The sequence below is a fragment of the Zonotrichia leucophrys genome, chromosome 1, assembly GCF_028769735.1.
Source record: "Zonotrichia leucophrys gambelii isolate GWCS_2022_RI chromosome 1, RI_Zleu_2.0, whole genome shotgun sequence".
Classification (NCBI taxonomy): domain Eukaryota; kingdom Metazoa; phylum Chordata; class Aves; order Passeriformes; family Passerellidae; genus Zonotrichia; species Zonotrichia leucophrys.
This window is the reverse complement of record NC_088169.1, coordinates 21155696-21173570: the sequence shown is the minus strand read 5'-3', so window position 1 is coordinate 21173570 and position 17875 is coordinate 21155696. Positions and strand designations below refer to the sequence as shown.

General features: G+C 38.9%; 1 protein-coding gene across 1 annotated transcript in view; it reads left to right on the top strand.

The window, feature by feature from the left end:
• TBL1X (transducin beta like 1 X-linked) overlaps window positions 1-17875 on the top strand; it is a 188333-nt gene that overhangs the window by 94089 nt on the left and 76369 nt on the right. Inside the window, exon 3 of the mRNA XM_064708721.1 lies at window positions 10127-10234. The gene's annotated coding sequence lies outside the window, so the exon portion shown is untranslated. The remainder of the gene's footprint in view (window positions 1-10126; window positions 10235-17875) is intronic.

Sequence of the window (17875 nt, the reverse complement as noted above, 5' to 3'; positions counted from 1 at the left end):
TCATGAAGTACGCAAATGAAGGCAATGTTCATTCTTACCTGGCAATGACAGTTTCCTTGTTAGGAAATTCAGGACCATCGTCTGTTTTATTGAAGATGACTAAAAACAGGAGAAGATTTTTTTTTTTTACATTTTTTACTGCAGAATGTTCTTTTGATTAGATCTGATGTTTGCTCTGCTCAGTACCACTGCATTTCAAAGGAGTATTTGTTAACAGGAGTGTGAAATTCTGCATTTCATGTGGAAGTGTGACTGACAAGTGTTGAGGTTCATATGGTTTGGGGCAACCCTTGCTCAGGATACTGTCTGCCCTTTGTGGGAGTAGAAAATGCGCAAATACGCTGAACAGAGAGGATGGGGCTGGGAAGGAAGAGGCTGTCCTTGTGTGACAGACAGGTTGACTGCTGATGTGCGAGTGTCAGCGTCTCTGGGATGAGTTTTCCAGTTTCAGGCCGGAGGGAAGGAGTGGGTGGAGAGTTCATGTGAAACTGAGATTTCTGCTCTGGGGTTCTCATGAAGAAATCTCAAGCAGCTCAGTATTTAATAACCTGCTTAGTACTTTAGCAGGTGGTGTAAAGACCTGTGATTGCATTTTTGAAAATCAAGTAGTGTCCAAGTAGCTGCTGTCCTTTTTGGCCTTGCTCTGAGCTTGGTGCTGCTCTCCAGGACTGCTGGCTGTACCTCACCCTGCTGCTGCTGCTGCTTGATTCACCAGCTAAGTCAGGCACATCACTGAATATATTTTTACTTATCTATTTCCTGTTAAAAGTTCAAGTATAGCTTTTTTATTCACTCTTTGAATTCAGACTGGTGTCCACAGTTAATTCTAACTTGTGGTACTACTTTTAAGAGAATTTTTGTGTTTTGGCTGTTGGCTTTACTACAAGCACATTGTTTAGGCTTATGTGGAGTACAAGAAGTACAAGCTTCTTGTTTTATTGTTTTTCAATATCAGTATTTTCTGTGTCCATGATGAGAACATCCAGAGGAAATAAACAATGAAACAGTGCTACTACTCTAGCTGGATCCTGTGATTCCAAGCCAGAATGTGGATTATTGACCACAATATAATGGATCTAGAAGAAGGACACCTTTTAAAACCTTCTTTCTTACTGGTCATTACCAGCTTTGTGGCTTTTTGTTTCCTCTCCCACAACTTCTTAGAAAGGAACTACGAGCATATAACATCCTAGAGTAATTTTTTAAATAATTTAAAATAATTTGATGAGAATTTAGCATTTTTACAATTACTTCATTTCCAAAGTGTGGCACAGTTTGGAAGACCTTGGCTCCCTATAATTTCAACTTCTGCAGAGGTCCACTTATTGAAATCTGTCTGGAATTAAGTCACGGGGATAAAACGAGTTTCATTGCAACACTAGAAAATTCTGCCCAAGAAATTAAATAAATAATTGTTGTACTTTCATGAGAATTCTCTCACAGCTTGCAAAGTGGTTAGATTTGTAGCAGCATGATGTTCAGTTCATGTGCATTCAGTATAACTCTAGACAGCTTTAAAATGTCTTTTGTCACCTCTTGTTCAGAAAGATGTACACAAAGTAAGTAATATGAAGAAATTTTAGCTCAACAGCTGTAGTCAGGCCATCCTCAGGGGGATATGCTGAAAATTGTCCTCTTATGCAAACTTCTCTTGAAACTTCAGAATGGCTGGAAAACTTCCAAAAGTCTTTTCAATATTTTTGTGTTTCCCTATTATTTTTGGCATCGTATAGTTCCATAATGCGTATATTTAATTTTCATTTTCTGCCTGATAGCTCCAGCATTTTATATCTAGTGGGCTAATCAAACAAATAACATTGGTCAGTAGTGAGAAGGCATGAGTGGAAGATTTGTCTGATTCTCTCCCCACTCTTAACACTGGTTTTTCCTTTGCAAAAATATACAAGATAAAGTACAAACCAGAATGTGGGCTTGAGAAATATTATTAGTAGAATGGGTCCATAGCCAGTGATTCAGTCATCTGTCAGCCTGATAAATGGATTAGTGTAAGAGGTGTTCCAGTGGGGAAATGAAGCCCATAGGGCTTCCAGCTAATTATATTTAAGTTGTTTAGTACTGCTGGGAAGCAGCATCCAGGCAATTACTGAAAGCTTTGATGCAGTGTGCACTATTAGAGTGTGGGTTCAGAAACTCATTACCCTTTCGTGCTTGTGTTGGATGGATTCTAGGAAACTGACATGAAACAGAGAGCAGGAATCAATAACTAGAAAGGCATTTTAGTTTGCTTCTGATCCATTTCCTGATTCAGCAACTTCTAGCCTAGAGCATTTCATACAATTGCTATAATGTAAGGAGGAAAATGTGACTAAAATATATTAATTATCACATATATATTCATCTTGTTACAGTGATGTGTAGCTGAGGTTCCATCCAAGATGAAGTTTCAGAAGGTCTTTTAGGGACAAGCTACTCTCTAATGCTGTGCCACATGTCCCAAGCGCCTGCCACCTCTGCTCCCCCAGAGCTGATTGCAGAAATGTCTCCTAAAGCCTGACCTTGCAGTGTTTATTGATGCCTCTGCAGCATCAAGATTGTATTACCACGGTGCCCATGCTATCCCACCTTCCAAATCTCTTGGAAGCTACAGCTAACCCAAAACAAAAGTGATTATATTGGCTACACATATTAACCTTGTTTAGGAGAGTTGTACTGGCTCTGTCTTTGCCGTGGGCTGCAATTCACATTACTGATGCACTTTGGGAAAGCTCTGCAGGCTTTGGGTCATTCAGACATGGGAAACAGCAAACCCTTTCACTGTGGTGCTCTGCAGTTGGGCACCTCCAAGGTGTGCATGCTGAAAGCAGTGCAGCATTTGTGCAGCTGGGGGCCAAAGACTTCAAAGTTTATCCCTTACATTGGGCTGACAGATCTACTCAGGGTAAAAGTTACATGAATTAATCAAAATTGTGTGGTTTTCTTTTTAAACTTGCACTCACTTTTAAATCTGGTCATGGTGACTGCTAGGGCAGTGAAGAGGAGGCTCCTTTTCCTCTTTCCTGTTTCTTCCTCTGTGCTTTTGCTTGAGGTAGAGCTAAGTAGGTAAATGAGAGTATTACAGTTCAATGCTTCTGAAAGGGATAATTCTTCACCTACCTGTACTATCACAAAATTAGTAATTAAACTCCTTCTTTATGTTTCATCACAACAGTCCTAGACTGTGGGGTTTGTTTCACGTTTAAAAAGTTCAGCAGAAATCTCATGAGTTACTGTCAAGAGAGAAGTTTGGGGGTTTGGGTTTTTTGAAATCTGGACTTGTTAATTAGAAGAATGACATTTGTTTTGCCTGAGGGTTGGTAAAATAAATCTTGTGCTATTTGATACTCACATATCTTTCTGATAAAAAGAGTATCAGAATTGCTGTGCTGTTGGCCACAGCACCCATGAATCTGTCCACATACTGCAAAAAGTCCTCTTACAGTAGTAAGCATTTCCAATGCTGGTGCTAGGTTTGGTTGCTGACAGCTAAGCTTTTCATAAATCCATTATTATTATCACTGAATGTTCTGGCCTATTAAATAGTGGTAGATAACTCATGTATCTCCTGTGAAACTATTACATATGATAGAGAAAATATCTTCTGCACTCAAATACACAGGTGAAGCAGAAAATAGCTGAAGCTGCCCAAGTGTCTGTGCAGGCAAAGTGCTGACAGTGGTAAATGATTTTGAGAATCGTTGCTGTCAGTTCCAGTCTGGTTCCAGGACTGGTTGGATTGAGTCACTGCTTGGGCTGCTAAGAGTTAATTTGTCTTGGGAGGGACCTGTGTAAAAGGCATAATACAGCCAAGTTATTGAGACAATGCTTCTGGAACTCTTAATTTCATGATGTCCACTAGCTTTGACAGAGTTAGTTAAGATGAAACATGAGAAGAGTTTCCACCTGCTGTTTTGTTTTCGCTTGAGAGACTTGCTTCAAAGGGGCAGCCCAGGCTCTGTGAGTTGCACCTGAGGAAAGACTTTCAAGGCTTAAGTATTTTAAGTTTTTGTGGGAAGATGTGGGTTATTTCTGAGGGTATTTTTGTTGTTTTGGCTTAGGTATTACCATGGGGAAGCTTTTTGCACTAGTGCTATAATGAATATTTATTTTAACATTGATTTTCAGATTTTTAACTGACTCTAGGCTTCACTTCATCAAATCTGGGCATTCATCTATGGTATGTTTAAAATAAAAACTCTCTCACAGCTTCCTTTAAGAGGAAGCAGCTGTGGGGCAGTAATAGATACATAAGTGTCTACAGCGGGAATTTTTTATCATAGCAAGACATAAACTGGTGTTTATTTACTCTATAAGGCCTTAGGGCAAATTCATTAATATTCAGAGATTGTGTGGGTTTTTCTGAGCAGAGATTGCAGTTCCAGTGCATAGGTACTCGTTGGAAACAGGATAGAGCAGCCCAGCACATTGTCCTGTGCCAAAAATGATGGTCCTGCTTTCTGCTCTGTGTCTGCAGTGTTATCCACAATCCTTGTACACTCTGATTGCTGGTCATGCCCCATGGGAGCCACTGTGGTTATTCTGCTGTGATTATATTTATACATTATCTTAATCCATAAAGGAACTAAAGCCCCAGCACATCACCAGGAGTTTGGCAAATGTTGAAATGTTCTCTTCACTGACTTGTACACTTTTTAGAAATTGTTTTAGAAAATGCATTTTAGGTTATTTTTTGCAGAAGGGTTGCATAATTATTGATGTCCTGTTATAATCTTCTGTATAGTCATGGTATACTTCCATATAGTATAGTATACTCCACCAGGGGGTAGTTTGAAAATATTGAAGCTGTTCATCAATTTGAAAGAAAGCAAAATATTGTGCACTAGGTATCCTGCATTTCTTTCCCAGAGATACAATGCAATGCCTGCTTTTGTAATTCAGTGTCTTTTGAAGATGGCCTGTTTAGCATTTAAACTTTACTGTGCCTTTAAAGGCCTGAAGGGAGTGGGATAATAAATTAGTTACCCAGTTAATGTTCTTTTCATTATGAAAGAGTTAAGAGAAATATGCTGAAACAGGATAGTAATGGTAGTGGTTTGGTTTCTCCTCATCTGTATTGTTTAGTAAAAAGAAATGAATTGTTTATCTGAAACTATGCAGAAATAGTACTTAAACAGAAATCAGATTGGAAAAATATTAAACAGCTAAAAGTATTTAGAGGAATTGAGTAGAACTACTATAACATCTTCCAAAATGATGTGACTGATTATTCCCAGTTTAAATCAAGAATAAAACTGCTGTACTGTTTATGTACCCTTACCCCAGCCACCCACCCAGCCAGAAATTTCAAGTGCCCCCTATAAATTTGGCCCCCAGTTTCAGTTTCCTAAAGTCCCTCAGGTGCCTGCAAAAGGAAACCTACATGTGAAGCAGAGGATAAATGGACTCTTTGGTCTGTGGCCCAGCAATTCAGCCCTCCTTTAGGGAGCCTCCATCCCTTCCCTGGCTCCTCAGTGCCAATGGTGCTGTGCAGTTTGTCCCTGGCACGGGGCAGGAGAGGCCTCAGGGCTTCTCTTGAAGCTCAGCTGGCACTGGGGACAGTCACAGGGGGTTGGTGACTTGCTGCATTCATCAGCTGCCCACGTGGGAGGTGGTGCCAGGGTTTTCCATGGATTTGCTCCACAGAGGTTGTGTCCAGGGGAGGAGCTGAGATAAGGAGATCCATGAAAGTGTTTGCATAGGTTGACTAATGTGTTTTCAGACATAGTGCAAATCCAAAGTCAAACCTTGTGTACCAGATGTACAATTAGTAAAAAGGAAAAAAAAATTAAACTTTTATTTCTGGTTGACATTTAAACATGGTTACATTTCTTGGCACTTAGCAGCCCAAGGCATAGGTTAGCAACAGCACCAATGCTGGCTAAATTAAGACATCCAATAACTTTCCTGTCCTCTGCTAAAGGGGTGAAATTTTTAAGCTTGCTCACTGTGACACCAGTGTAGCCTTTAGGCCTTAACTTGGTTTTATTTCCTTTTCTTTTTCTTTGTCCCTTTACAAGAAGCCCATGTTACCTGTGTGCCCAGAGTGAGCTGCTGTTGCAGGGAGGGAGCTGTGAGCAAACAGCTCTGAGGCCGCAGCAGCTCCTGGGTGTTGGCTGAGGTGGGGAACTGCTTGGCTAACCCACTGAAATACCCCACTAAGAAGGTTTTTCTGCCCAGAAAGCTTACTGTCCACAGGGACAGGACTGGCAGGTAGTTAATAATGTGAATAAACTGTGTTTATTGCTCCCTGCACAGATTCAGAGAGCATCATTTGTATTGCCTGCTTTCAGTCATCTGACTGATGCCCCAAGTGACCCTTGTGAAGAGAGCTCCTGCTGCCACTCTGCTGTGACTGAGTGCTTTCAGCTCATGGGGGACACAGTAAGCTTCCTAAATTAGAAGTCGGAGTATTATCCCAGCAGAATTTAGTCCACCTGTCTCTGGAAGGATGGCAGTAGCTCTGTGACCCTACATGGCTTGAACACACTCCGTCACTTTGCATGTGTGTTTGTGTGCACATGTATGCACCAAGTATTTGCTGGCACCTGCAGCTCAGCATGCACAGTGCTCATCAGCACCCAGTGCTTTAGTTACAAAACCAGACAATTGGTTTTCATCATAATATATTTAATTTATGAGCAGGAAAGGATGGCTGCAGCACCTAATCTCCCTTTCTCTGTATTGCAGACTTGGTCTATCTGTATGAAACAGAGTAACTTCTGTATGGCTGTGGGATGTCTTGTGTTTTCACAAAAATTCATCTTCTGGTAAAGTTCCACTAAAGCTTGGTATCAACCAGTGGAGAACCTCTGCATTCTCCTTTGGATAGTTGCACTAATGGTTAGTCACAGGTGATGGAAATCATGGGCTTTATTTCTCATTTGAATTTCCTGTCAACTTCCAGATGCTGATTTGTTTTCTGCAAACCATTTGCTAGATTAACAAGCCAGTTGGTGCTTAGTGTATTCTCCCAATGAAAATATTAGGTGCTGTAATTAGGTCATCTGTCTTTTTTTCTTTTTTTGTTATAAACTATACCAGTGGAACTCTCCAGATATTTCATATTAAAGTACTTTGTACCCTGTTCTAATCACTTTTGCAGCTGTATTCTGTGATCTCTGGTGATGGATTATTTTTCAATTCTTTGTAAATTGTGAAGACCTTATTCTACTGTAAGTAATTATAGGTTGTAATGCTAATATTACAAATGAATGTTTAAAGGAACATTTTTGTCTTTGTCTAGTATTTATTTCACATCTCATATTAGTATTTACTTCTGTATGAAATTGGATTTGAAGAAACTCTTGTTATTGAGTAAACCATTGTGGGTAGGGCCATATGATACTATATGATTATTGCAGTCATCAATATATGTATGTTCTCACCCAATCATAAGGGAAATATATGTAACTTTTAAGCTTCACTGACACTTACAGGTAATAAAATGATAATAATCACATCTTTTTACCTCTAAAATGTCTCTTTCACTTTACTTTTCACTTTTTCAGTAGAGAGCTGGTGTTTGCCAAAAAGTTGTCTTGCAAGGTAACCAAAGCTGGCCTTCCCAAAGGATGTGATTAGCTCCTCCAGCCTGTGTTCCCAGTGCTGCCTGCACTGCTGCCTCCTGCCTCTCCAGCATCGTAGCCTTGAGTGATTCTGTCGCCGACAGAAACCACCCGTGATCCAGTTTATAAGATTTGTAAACAGAACAAGTGAAAACATGACCCAACCAATTTATGAGTGGAATTATGACAGAAAGCATTAATAGAATTTCTTCAATAACCTTGATTCATCTACAGTGCTACAGTATCTGGTATTCTTCAGTGTCCTTTAAACTCCATGAGTCTTGTAGAAGCCTTCATTCCAGATGAGCCAGTTATTTCCTTGGTATTTGACATGAGAGCAGGCTCAGTATGTCTTAGTTACTGTTGCATAGCATAATGTAGGGCGTATTGAATAGAGATAATTTTAGTATAATAATACTCTTAAGTTTTTTCCCATAAGACATGGGAAATCCTCTAATTATTGCTTGGATTTTCAGATTTTATATTTACACACAGTTATGCGTCTTGAGTAAATTGTGTTTTGCATAAATGTAACATGCTTCACAGGAAAAATGAGATGGGAGACAATGGTTGATGCTGCAACCCTGGTAGTGCTCAAGGCCAGGTTGGATGGGGCTTTAAGCAACCTGGTCTAGTGGGAGGTGTCCCTGCCCATGGCAGGAGGGTTGGAACGAGATAATCTTTAAGTCTCTTCAAACCCCAGCCACTCAATGATTCTATGATTGAAAAAAAAAAAAAAAGATGGAGAGTTGAGAACAGTCAACTCAGAATGCCATCTGAGCATTAGGTGGTTAGGTACGTAGCCACATAGATGAAGATCTATATGCATTCAGTAGACTAACTAAAAAAAAACCTGTGGATGTCCAGCTGATGTACTGCAAATAGTTTGGGATGCTTCAGTAGGCAGGTGTTGTCCCTTGTGTAGTCATTCACCTCTGATTAGGATAGATGTAACTCTTTCTGAAGTGAGTAGTTGTATTTGGTTAGATGGTGTATTTATGTCACAATGAAGTAAATGAGAACATGTTGTAGTTCTGCAGACTGAGAATTAGAACTGGATTTATGAAAGGTTTTCCTGATGGTGTGTTCAAATATGTTATATATTAAATTGATTACATCATGAAATTATACTTAATGAATAGTTGTTGTGGTTTAACTGTAGCTGGTAACTAAGTTCCACACAGCCACTGGCTCCATCCCCCTATTCACCCCAGTGGGATGGGGAGGAAAAAATTAAAGCCCATGTGTTGAGATAAGATGGGTTTAATAATGGAAATAAGTAATTAATAAGTAAAATCTAATACTAATTATAATATTAATAAAGATAATAATGATTAAAAGGGAGAGAACAAACCAAGAGAGAGCAATAAAGCCCAAAAAGGACAAGTGGTGCACAGTACAATTGCTCACAGCCCAGCCCCAGCAGTGAGCAGCCCCTCGCAGCCAGCTCCCCCCAGCTCATACACTGGCTGTGACATTGCATGGCATGGATTGTCACCATTGTCACAGCTGTCCCAGCTGTGCTCCCACCAGCTTCTTGTGCACCTGCTCACTGGCAGAGCATGGGAAACTGAAAATCCCTGACTCAGTGTGAGCACTGCTCACCTACAGCTACAACATCACTGTGTTACTAACATTACTGTCATACTGAGTCTGAAACACAGCACTGTACCAGCTGCTGGGAAGGAAATGAGCTCTGTCCCAGACAAAACCAGGACAATAGTTTTCAAAGCTGTCAGACATTTGTGTGGAAGAGGATAATTACTTTAAAAGTCTCCAATGACTTCTCATTTCACTTTACAGCATTTAATTATTAAATTATGTTGACAGAAATTGAGCATAAGACTTAAGGCTTGAAACAGAAGAATAAGAAACTAGTCAATGTACGTGGTGCTGGAATGGCAAGGCAATAAGAAATCAGGCTTTATTCATCATGCTTGTTGGCAGGCTTGGAAAAGTCTCCAGATAGGTTTATTATTGCAGATGAATGCGAGGCTGTCTTTCATGTTTGATTTTCATAAATGTTTGCCTTCAGCATTGCCCCAAAAACATTCAAGAAGGTGACTCCTTTTGTCTACTTATTTCTTGCCCAGAGGTGATACTCCATCAGGTTCCCACTGGAGGCTCTCTGAGGGAGCACTTTTGTGTGTCCCACTGTTCTGAGGCAGTGCACTGCTGTTCCAGTCCTGTGCTCAGCAGTGGCTCTGGGTGGATTGCTTGCTGTTGTTATACTTGACCAGAGAGGCTGAAAATTGTTGAGTCAAGCTCATGGTCTATTTGGATCCTTCCAAGCTCCTGAAAAAGTACCTGGCTTTGCAAAGAGCTCAAATACTGTGTGTCACTGGGGACTGCCCTCACCTTTCTAATTCTTTTGGTGATGGGTGTTGGGTTTTTTCCCCTTACAGTTTAGCTAAAGCTCCTAATCTGGGAGTTTAGACCTTGATGAATGCCAAAAGCAAACGGAGTCAAGTGCTTGTGTTTTGCTGAGGTGATGGGCACTGCTTTGATGGGCACTGCTTTGATGGGCACTGGTTTGATGGGTGCCTCTGTCTCTCTCGTTGCAGCCCCCTCATGTGTCAGATGTGGTGATCTCCATGGTAACTCAAACCCCCAGACTCTGGACAGCAGCCTGCGAGGAGCAGCATTCAGCAGCTCAAGGGTCTCACGACCAGGTAAGCCAAAAGGAATCACCAAATAAGAGCTCAGCTCTGGTGTGCCACTCCTGTCCTGTCAGGCTTTTCCTTGGGGAACTCACCCAGGCAGTCAGGCTCTGTGCACATAGGTGATGGTGGACTCCTACCAGTGTTGTCACTTAAGGCTGTGACAGTCCCGCTCACTTGAGCAGATACATTTGACAAAAATCTGCATTTGTTCAGGGTTGGTTTTTAAGATACAGATTGAAGAAGCAAAACAAAGAAGTACTGTACAATTCTTTAACTCTTAAGGCTTTGGTCCTAAGTAATTGGTGTGGTGGGAAACAATCCCAAAACACATCAACAGTAACTCCTAACTTTCCACTGTGCCTGCTCCACCATCACTGCTGCCCAAGCTGTAACTTGTGGCCTGAGCAATCCTATTCTTCTACAGTAGACCAGAGACAGCTTCTTGTTCATGTAACATTCATTGGTTTTCTGCAGCATTTTCAAATTGCTGCTGTGCTCTTTCCACATGAGTTTCTGTGCTAGTGGCAGCACGTGGGACGTTCTGGTTAGCACCTTAAGAAGGTACAGAATTCTTCCTCTTTTTTTTGTGAATAATGGAGAAAGAACAAGATGTTTGCCATTTTGGGAAAACAGTGCAGGGACTACATAACTTTATTCACTTCTCCAGTACTGCTAATGCTGTGGACTAGGGTAGTATTGCTGGTCTTATGCACTTAGATGTGTGGGAAGTTGGTTGCTCCCTTTTGTTGTCAGGCTTCACTGTCGTTTGTATTGTTTCTGTGCCATTAAGATTGTGTGTATTTTGTAAGTTTGTGGCTTCTGTGCACTGTTTTCTGGGTATTACCTGCATTGTTTCTTGCTTCCTACATAAGTCCACTTGGCTGTAATACACTGTGCCCATCATACAAAGAAATCCGTAGTATTCTGGATAACAATTTGTACCTTTACTGAGCAGTTTGACAATTTTTGTGCCATTATTGCCATTAACAGTATTTACTTCTGAACAATTGATGATACTCTTAAATAGTGTTGAGTAAGTACTGGATGATTTTGTTGGAGGAATGTAGAGCACTTTTTCAGTTATTATTTCCTGGTAACGGCTACTTTTTCATATGTATATCATCATCACATCTGATGATACTGATAATAATTTCTTACTCTGAGTTTTGTGTGGCTGTAAGGTAAATGCCATTCAAAAGTCTGTGTGTTTCATTTATGGAATAACATCTGCTGACCAGAGTTTGTAACTTTATCAGATGATTAAATAAAATTCTCTATTTTATTTAGCAAATTTCTGTAAAATGGTGTTGACTGGTGTCAGTTTTGTTCATATAATTTCCCAGTGAATTTATCCTTTGAAAGTTCCGTGGTTATTTTCCCTGAGATTAGTAATGGCATAGAGCTCTATAATTACTGAGAACATACTGCTTACCATCCTCAACCATTAGCAGAAAATGCTAGCAGTCTTACTGAATTTCTGTGATGCTCCAAAATGTATTGAAAATCAGTATCATTGAAATGATCCTCTCACAAACATTCTGAAGACTCTTAAGGCACAAACTATTGCAGTGTACTAATTTAAAGTTGACTTTTAACATTTGTTTTGGTTACTAACAGCCTCTTTATCCCTAAAAATGCTTTTCTTCTACTTAAAAGAAAGTATATGTTGCTTGTTTGGGGCTTTTTGTGTAGTATATTTGTATTCCTTTAAAACATGAATCCCAAGTTGGAGGTCTTGTGCTGTTTCAGTTAGCCCAATTTTCCCATTAGAATTAATTTCATTGGGTTTTCAAGTATAATCTGTATTTCAAGCTAATTACACCCTTAACCCAGAATGGGAGTATGATTTTTTTTTTGCCACAGGTTGCCTTTTTTGGGCTATTTAATCATTACCTTTGGTCCCTGGTGGCAGTGGGGAAGTGAGAGCTCTGCACGTTTTTACCCTTGTACTTTCTCCCAAGTGCAATTTTTTCCCTAGTTTACTAGGCTAATGAACTTCCATGCTTGCTATTAACTAAACTGTTTCAGATACCAAATTGTAATTACACTCTGGGCCTGTACATTTAATATGTATTCTAGCAATTAAATTTGGGAGTGCCTGATGAGTTACTACTGACTGCATGGCATTTCTACTTCTCTCAGATGAATGAGATTCACAGTTCTTTTAGCGTTTCACAAACACAAGCAGATCATCAGTTCTCTGACACAGTTTGGTGCTTTGCTTATCTCAGATTGCAAGAGTACATCCTTCTGGGGTCTGCTAGAAGTTCAAGACCTTGACATCTTGAATTAATCAGTAACTTTGAGGAATAATGGTGCTAATAATGTAGAGTACCATCTTCCATACCTTTGTCTGGCTCTTAGTGGGGATGTCCCCAGCAGTTAGAATGATAGCTGTTATTAACTGTTGTTGGTATGCTAGGTGTGACAGTGGTAAAAGGTCAGCTCTATCAGGATCATGTGGGATATGTTATGGGAATGACAGTATTTTGACTGGAAAACCATGTAAAAAGCAAACTAAAGCAAAGAGATGGGGTGAAATTAGATGTCAAAAAATGAAAGGCTGGGGAAGTCCAGTTTGAAAAAGTAGGAAAAGTAGATGTATGCACGTGATGCCTAGGAAGAAACAGGTCATCTTTTCCTAGTTTTATGTTTCTCGTATGAATTAGTTACTTTGAATTTAAGAATAAAATAGATAGGATGTAGTGCAAGGTACTTCAAATGTATCAGCATATCAACAGATTTCTGTTGTTCAAAGAGCTTGGAATAAGTTCAGTTTACGAATATCACAAATGAAATGTGGTAGTGCAAGTTGTGACTGTCGGTAGAAGTGCAGAGGCACAGATTAATTTTAAAAAAAATTCTTTTTTTTTTTAAAGCTTCCAGTATTTTTTCAGAAACATTTATTTGGTGTGATTGAAAAAAGTTAGCATTGAGATACTTTATTTTGAGGAAATATGTGTCTTCTTTTTGCATGAGAAGAACACTGCATTTTATACAAAGAAATTAAGAGAAACTATAAACAAAAAGTTTGCTTGCAAATGCATGATTTGGAAAAGTACCATAATACCCCCATGCATACTTTTCTGTACACAGCTTTTATAATTTTTTTACAGTTACTAATTTTTAATGATTTTTTTTTCCAATTTATTTAGAGTTCATAAGTTATATTGCACAGGTATAGGGTACAGAGACTTTCTGTATGTTAACTGATGTTACTGTTGGCACCTGATCCCACCAAATAATTTTACTAGTCAGTTAGATTTATGGACTAGAAAATCAAGCCGCTTTTAAGCAATATCCTTTATAATTCTGAGGTTTAATTAATAAACTCTGTATTGATTTTGTTTTCTAACATCATTCCTCAAGTGCTGCCATCAAATATTGCACCTGAGGGTGTACACATGAACTATTCATAGAGTGGTTATTCTTAAAAGTCTAATGGCATCATAACTGTTCACTGAAAAATAGTTAACTGTTGGAATAATATTTTTTAAATAAGCATATTTTAAAAGAACATGAACATTCTTTAAATTTGCAGCTGTTTCATGGTTGAAGTTGAGTTTTATTTGTGTATTCCCTGGTATTTCTCTTGCTACTTGGTGAGTCGTGGTTAACTGAACTCTGATTTTATTAATGAAATATTAATCAGTAGTTTTTGGGCTGTCAACTAAGTCAGGAAAAAGTATATGTAGCTAGAACATGGACCTATGTATTTTACATTGTGGTAGAGAGATTAAATTAGTATTCCAGTCATGGCTAACTTCTGAAATATTTCCTTTGAGCCTTTCTCTTACAAAGTACAGTTTTAAACTACTGCTGGTGGAATAAAATTATTATGCTGCCTTTTTTTTTTTTAATCTTATGTCTTTAAAACAGCTAAGGTTTCAAGGAAGGTTTTCAATCATAGTAAAGAGGATGCTAGCATTGCAAATAGAGGTGGCAGAATGCTTTATCCTTTGATTTTTAAACTAATCTGGTGATTATTTAAGACCTGGCTCAGACCTTGTAGGACTGAACTGTGATAATGCCATACTCTGCTATTTGATTTGTAGAGCACATCACGCTACCACATTCACTGTGCCAGTCACTTGAAAGTGCTAATAAGAGATATGCAAAGTGGGAAAAGGCAGACTTTTTTGTAGTCATTAATAAGTATATATTTAGTTCATATAGTATAAATTTAGTATATGTTTAGGAATGCTGGCTGCAGTGAAAGGTTCCTGCCTTCATGAGCAACCACTGTGCCACAAGGAGGGGGAGTGGAGCTGTGCCTTGCCCAGAACTGCTCCTCTGAGTGTGCCCAGCAAAGACTTCACACAGGTCAGCAATGCATTTTCATCCACCCAAAGTCTGCTTAACTTGTCTGGGCTGAGCTGCAGAAATACACCCGGGCCAGTGAACTCAGCTCGGGCTGCAGCACTCCTGGGAAGCTCAGGGGTTTGTTTCTTTGGACACTGGGCACACACTTGTAGGGGGATACAGTATGGGTAAATGAAGGTGGTATAGAATGTAATCTTCTCCCCTAAAGAATTGCAGCTGAACCAATTACTAAAGATTAGGAGCAGGCCTGATGTTAACAGGCCACACCAGTAGCCAGTAAGAACAAGTGTTAAAAAAGAGTGGATTGGTGGGAACTGGAGTTAGTTGGCTGCTGTGAGGACAAGGAAGAGTCAGTGCCTAGAGGAGCTGCCTACAAGAAACATCAAGGAGGTACAAAACTCCAGCACTATGGAACCCTTGCAATGTGATGGCAATAGAACTCTTACAATATTATGACAACACACTCTGAGTGTGCAGGCATTGGGCACACACTGAGTCTGTAGCACGTTCTGGGCACACGGTGCCTTCTGCAACCTGCCTCTGATGAGGGACTGTGTGAGTGTAGTAAATCAGCTGCTTCCCAAACACAGCTAGGACAGTTTTCCTCTGAAGATAAATAGGATTTTCTGCTTTTTAAAGGTTGATTAAAATAAAGCTTTTATTTTAAAATGAATTATTTTACCACATCATGGTGGGGAAATGGAATTACTACAGGCAGTCCAGTCAGACATGCTCCTGAATAATTTGAATGTCTCATGCAGCCATCCCACATGGAAAGAGGACAGGTAATATAATTGTTTTTCCAATAAGTTGTTAATTAAGCCTTGGAGATGTACAGAATCTATATTTCCATGTACATTTTTGTATGACCTTGTTCCTATCTGAACTGCTTTGATTTAATGGAAGATTAATATAATTGATGGATAAACATATTGGTATATGCATAGTACATGCTAAAAATTTGTGCCCAATATACAGATTAACATCAGTTAATTGCAGAAGAAATTCCATCTTCAAGCAGCTTGTGAACATTTTCACCTGGTATTTTCCTGTCTAGTCATCACACTAAATGCTGTAAATGAAGAGACATTTTTTTCTTTTTTTTCTCAAAAGTTTAATTAATGTAGTGGTGAAAGTTAAGAGCAGTTCTTTGGTGTAAACTGGAGATATTTCTGGCGTAATTAATCAAAATGGATTTGCTAACATGGTCATCACTGATACTGTGTTTTACTTATTCACTGAAGTCACAGGTTCACACTTGCCTTTTTTATCAAGGACCTTGGTCCAAGCTTGATTTCTTTTTTTTTTTTTTTTTTTTCAGAAATGTGAATACAAGGATTAGTAAAGTTTTTGTAATGGCATATTTGGAGAGTGAGTGGTCACCACAGAAAAAGCCGAGGTGTTTAAGGTACCACAGAGCCCACACCTGAGCTGCAAAAGCAGAGCACTCAAAGTCCATTCCCAGCCAGCTCTTACTGAAATCCCTGTAACTGACCAGGAAGTTCTAACTTTAAGGAATGCAATGAAAGACCAGTCAGCAGCTCTGGTTCAGCTGCCAGGGACAGTGAGCTCAGGTCAGGAGCAGAGGCAAACAGCTGCAGCATGCCTGGTTTTACCCCAGTGCCACCATTTGTGTGGTAGGTCTCAAAATAGTCTTTTATTGACTTGCCCATAGCATTTCAATAATCTCTGCTCTGGTCAGACTTTCACATGTGAGATGGCTGGCCAGGGTTCTGTGGTGCTGGATCTTCTAGTAAATGATTCTGGAGATTGGGGTAATATGGAGATTGGGCACCTACTCACAGAATATTGGGGAACAGGGAAGGCACTCTCCCAAACATCTCTGTTGCAACAGAACAAGGTGCATTTGTGATTTTTGTTATCTCTGAAATGGTTAACGTTTTTATCTGTTGCTCTGTGAGCTACAGTGTGATTCAGCAAGCATCCCAAATGTCTGCAACATGAATTGTGTTTATCGTCAACCTAAATCAGTTTAAATAAGATTAGTTCAACTGATGCATGCACAAATTAATTTTCCCTTTTATCTAACCAGCTTGCAGTCCTAATAAACAGAATAATCAATCATAGCTGCCTTCATCTGTAGCATGATTGTATATCTCTGATCAAGGAAATGTAGAATAATTTCTCTCTAGTCCCTACTTATTCCCCCCTGTAATCAAGGTTTCTGGATATAATGATTCAACTTAATCATTTTTACCTTTCTTGGTAGAAAAAAATATTTTTTTTAGTTTGCATGTTTAAAGGAAGATTACATTCAACATTGTAAAACTAATTTTAAAAGTATATATACTTTTATCAATATATATAAAAGTATATATACTTTTTATTACTAAATATCTTATACTTTTAAAAGTATAAGATATTTTTGTTTCTCTGCTGCACAAAAGAATGCCAGTCTGACTCGGAGAACTCTTTGTAAACACAATGGCAATGGTACCATGCTTTGAACAGTTTGTACTGTGTGCTCATCCTTTTCAGTAATAGTTGGTTTGAGGCATCTTTCTTACTGATTGAAGTGAGTCCAGGACTCTGGCTAGACATTTTCTCTCTTCATTGAATTATAAAGTGCCAAGCAAAACCTGAGGTTAGCTTTGTGTGAGATGCTAGAAAAAGCCAAAACAATTAAAACTTTCCTTTAGGTCACTGGCCTTCAAATGGTGCTTTAACTTTTATGCTGAATATTATCCCTATATATCAAATGTCTTTAATATTTTGATTTTATACATATATAGTATATCACACATTTAGTAGTACTTATGTCTAGATAGGCAATTACAAAAAATATATAGTGTGCAAAACATGACATTTATTTGCAGTCACATTTTACTGCTTCATAGTGCAATTTTGCCTTTGGTAACCAATTCTGCCTCTTAGAACTGCAAAATACATCAAGGAAACCTTATGTTTTCAGAGGTTTATCTCAAAATGCAAGTTCAATATGTCCCATTAAGTGCAGTTGATAATATTAGGAAAACAGCAGTCTGTATGAAGAAATACTCCTACTGTAGGAGTCATTGCCAATTTCTGGAGTGCTGGTTTAGAAATACTGTTCCAGGTCAAGGTATAGCAAGGAGTTGACATTGAGATGAATTTTTTTCCTCTATATTAAAATTAGTGTGTCATTATAAAAAAATAATAATTGTTTTACTGGCAGAAAACAAGGGTGAAGTACACTTTTTTTAATAAATATTGTAATGTGGCCTTTAACAACAGTGTGTCTTCTTGTTCCTTATGTGATTCCATTCCATGAATAGAGATATTAAATATCTTTGGTCATTTAAGACTCAATAATTTGCTTCAAAATTT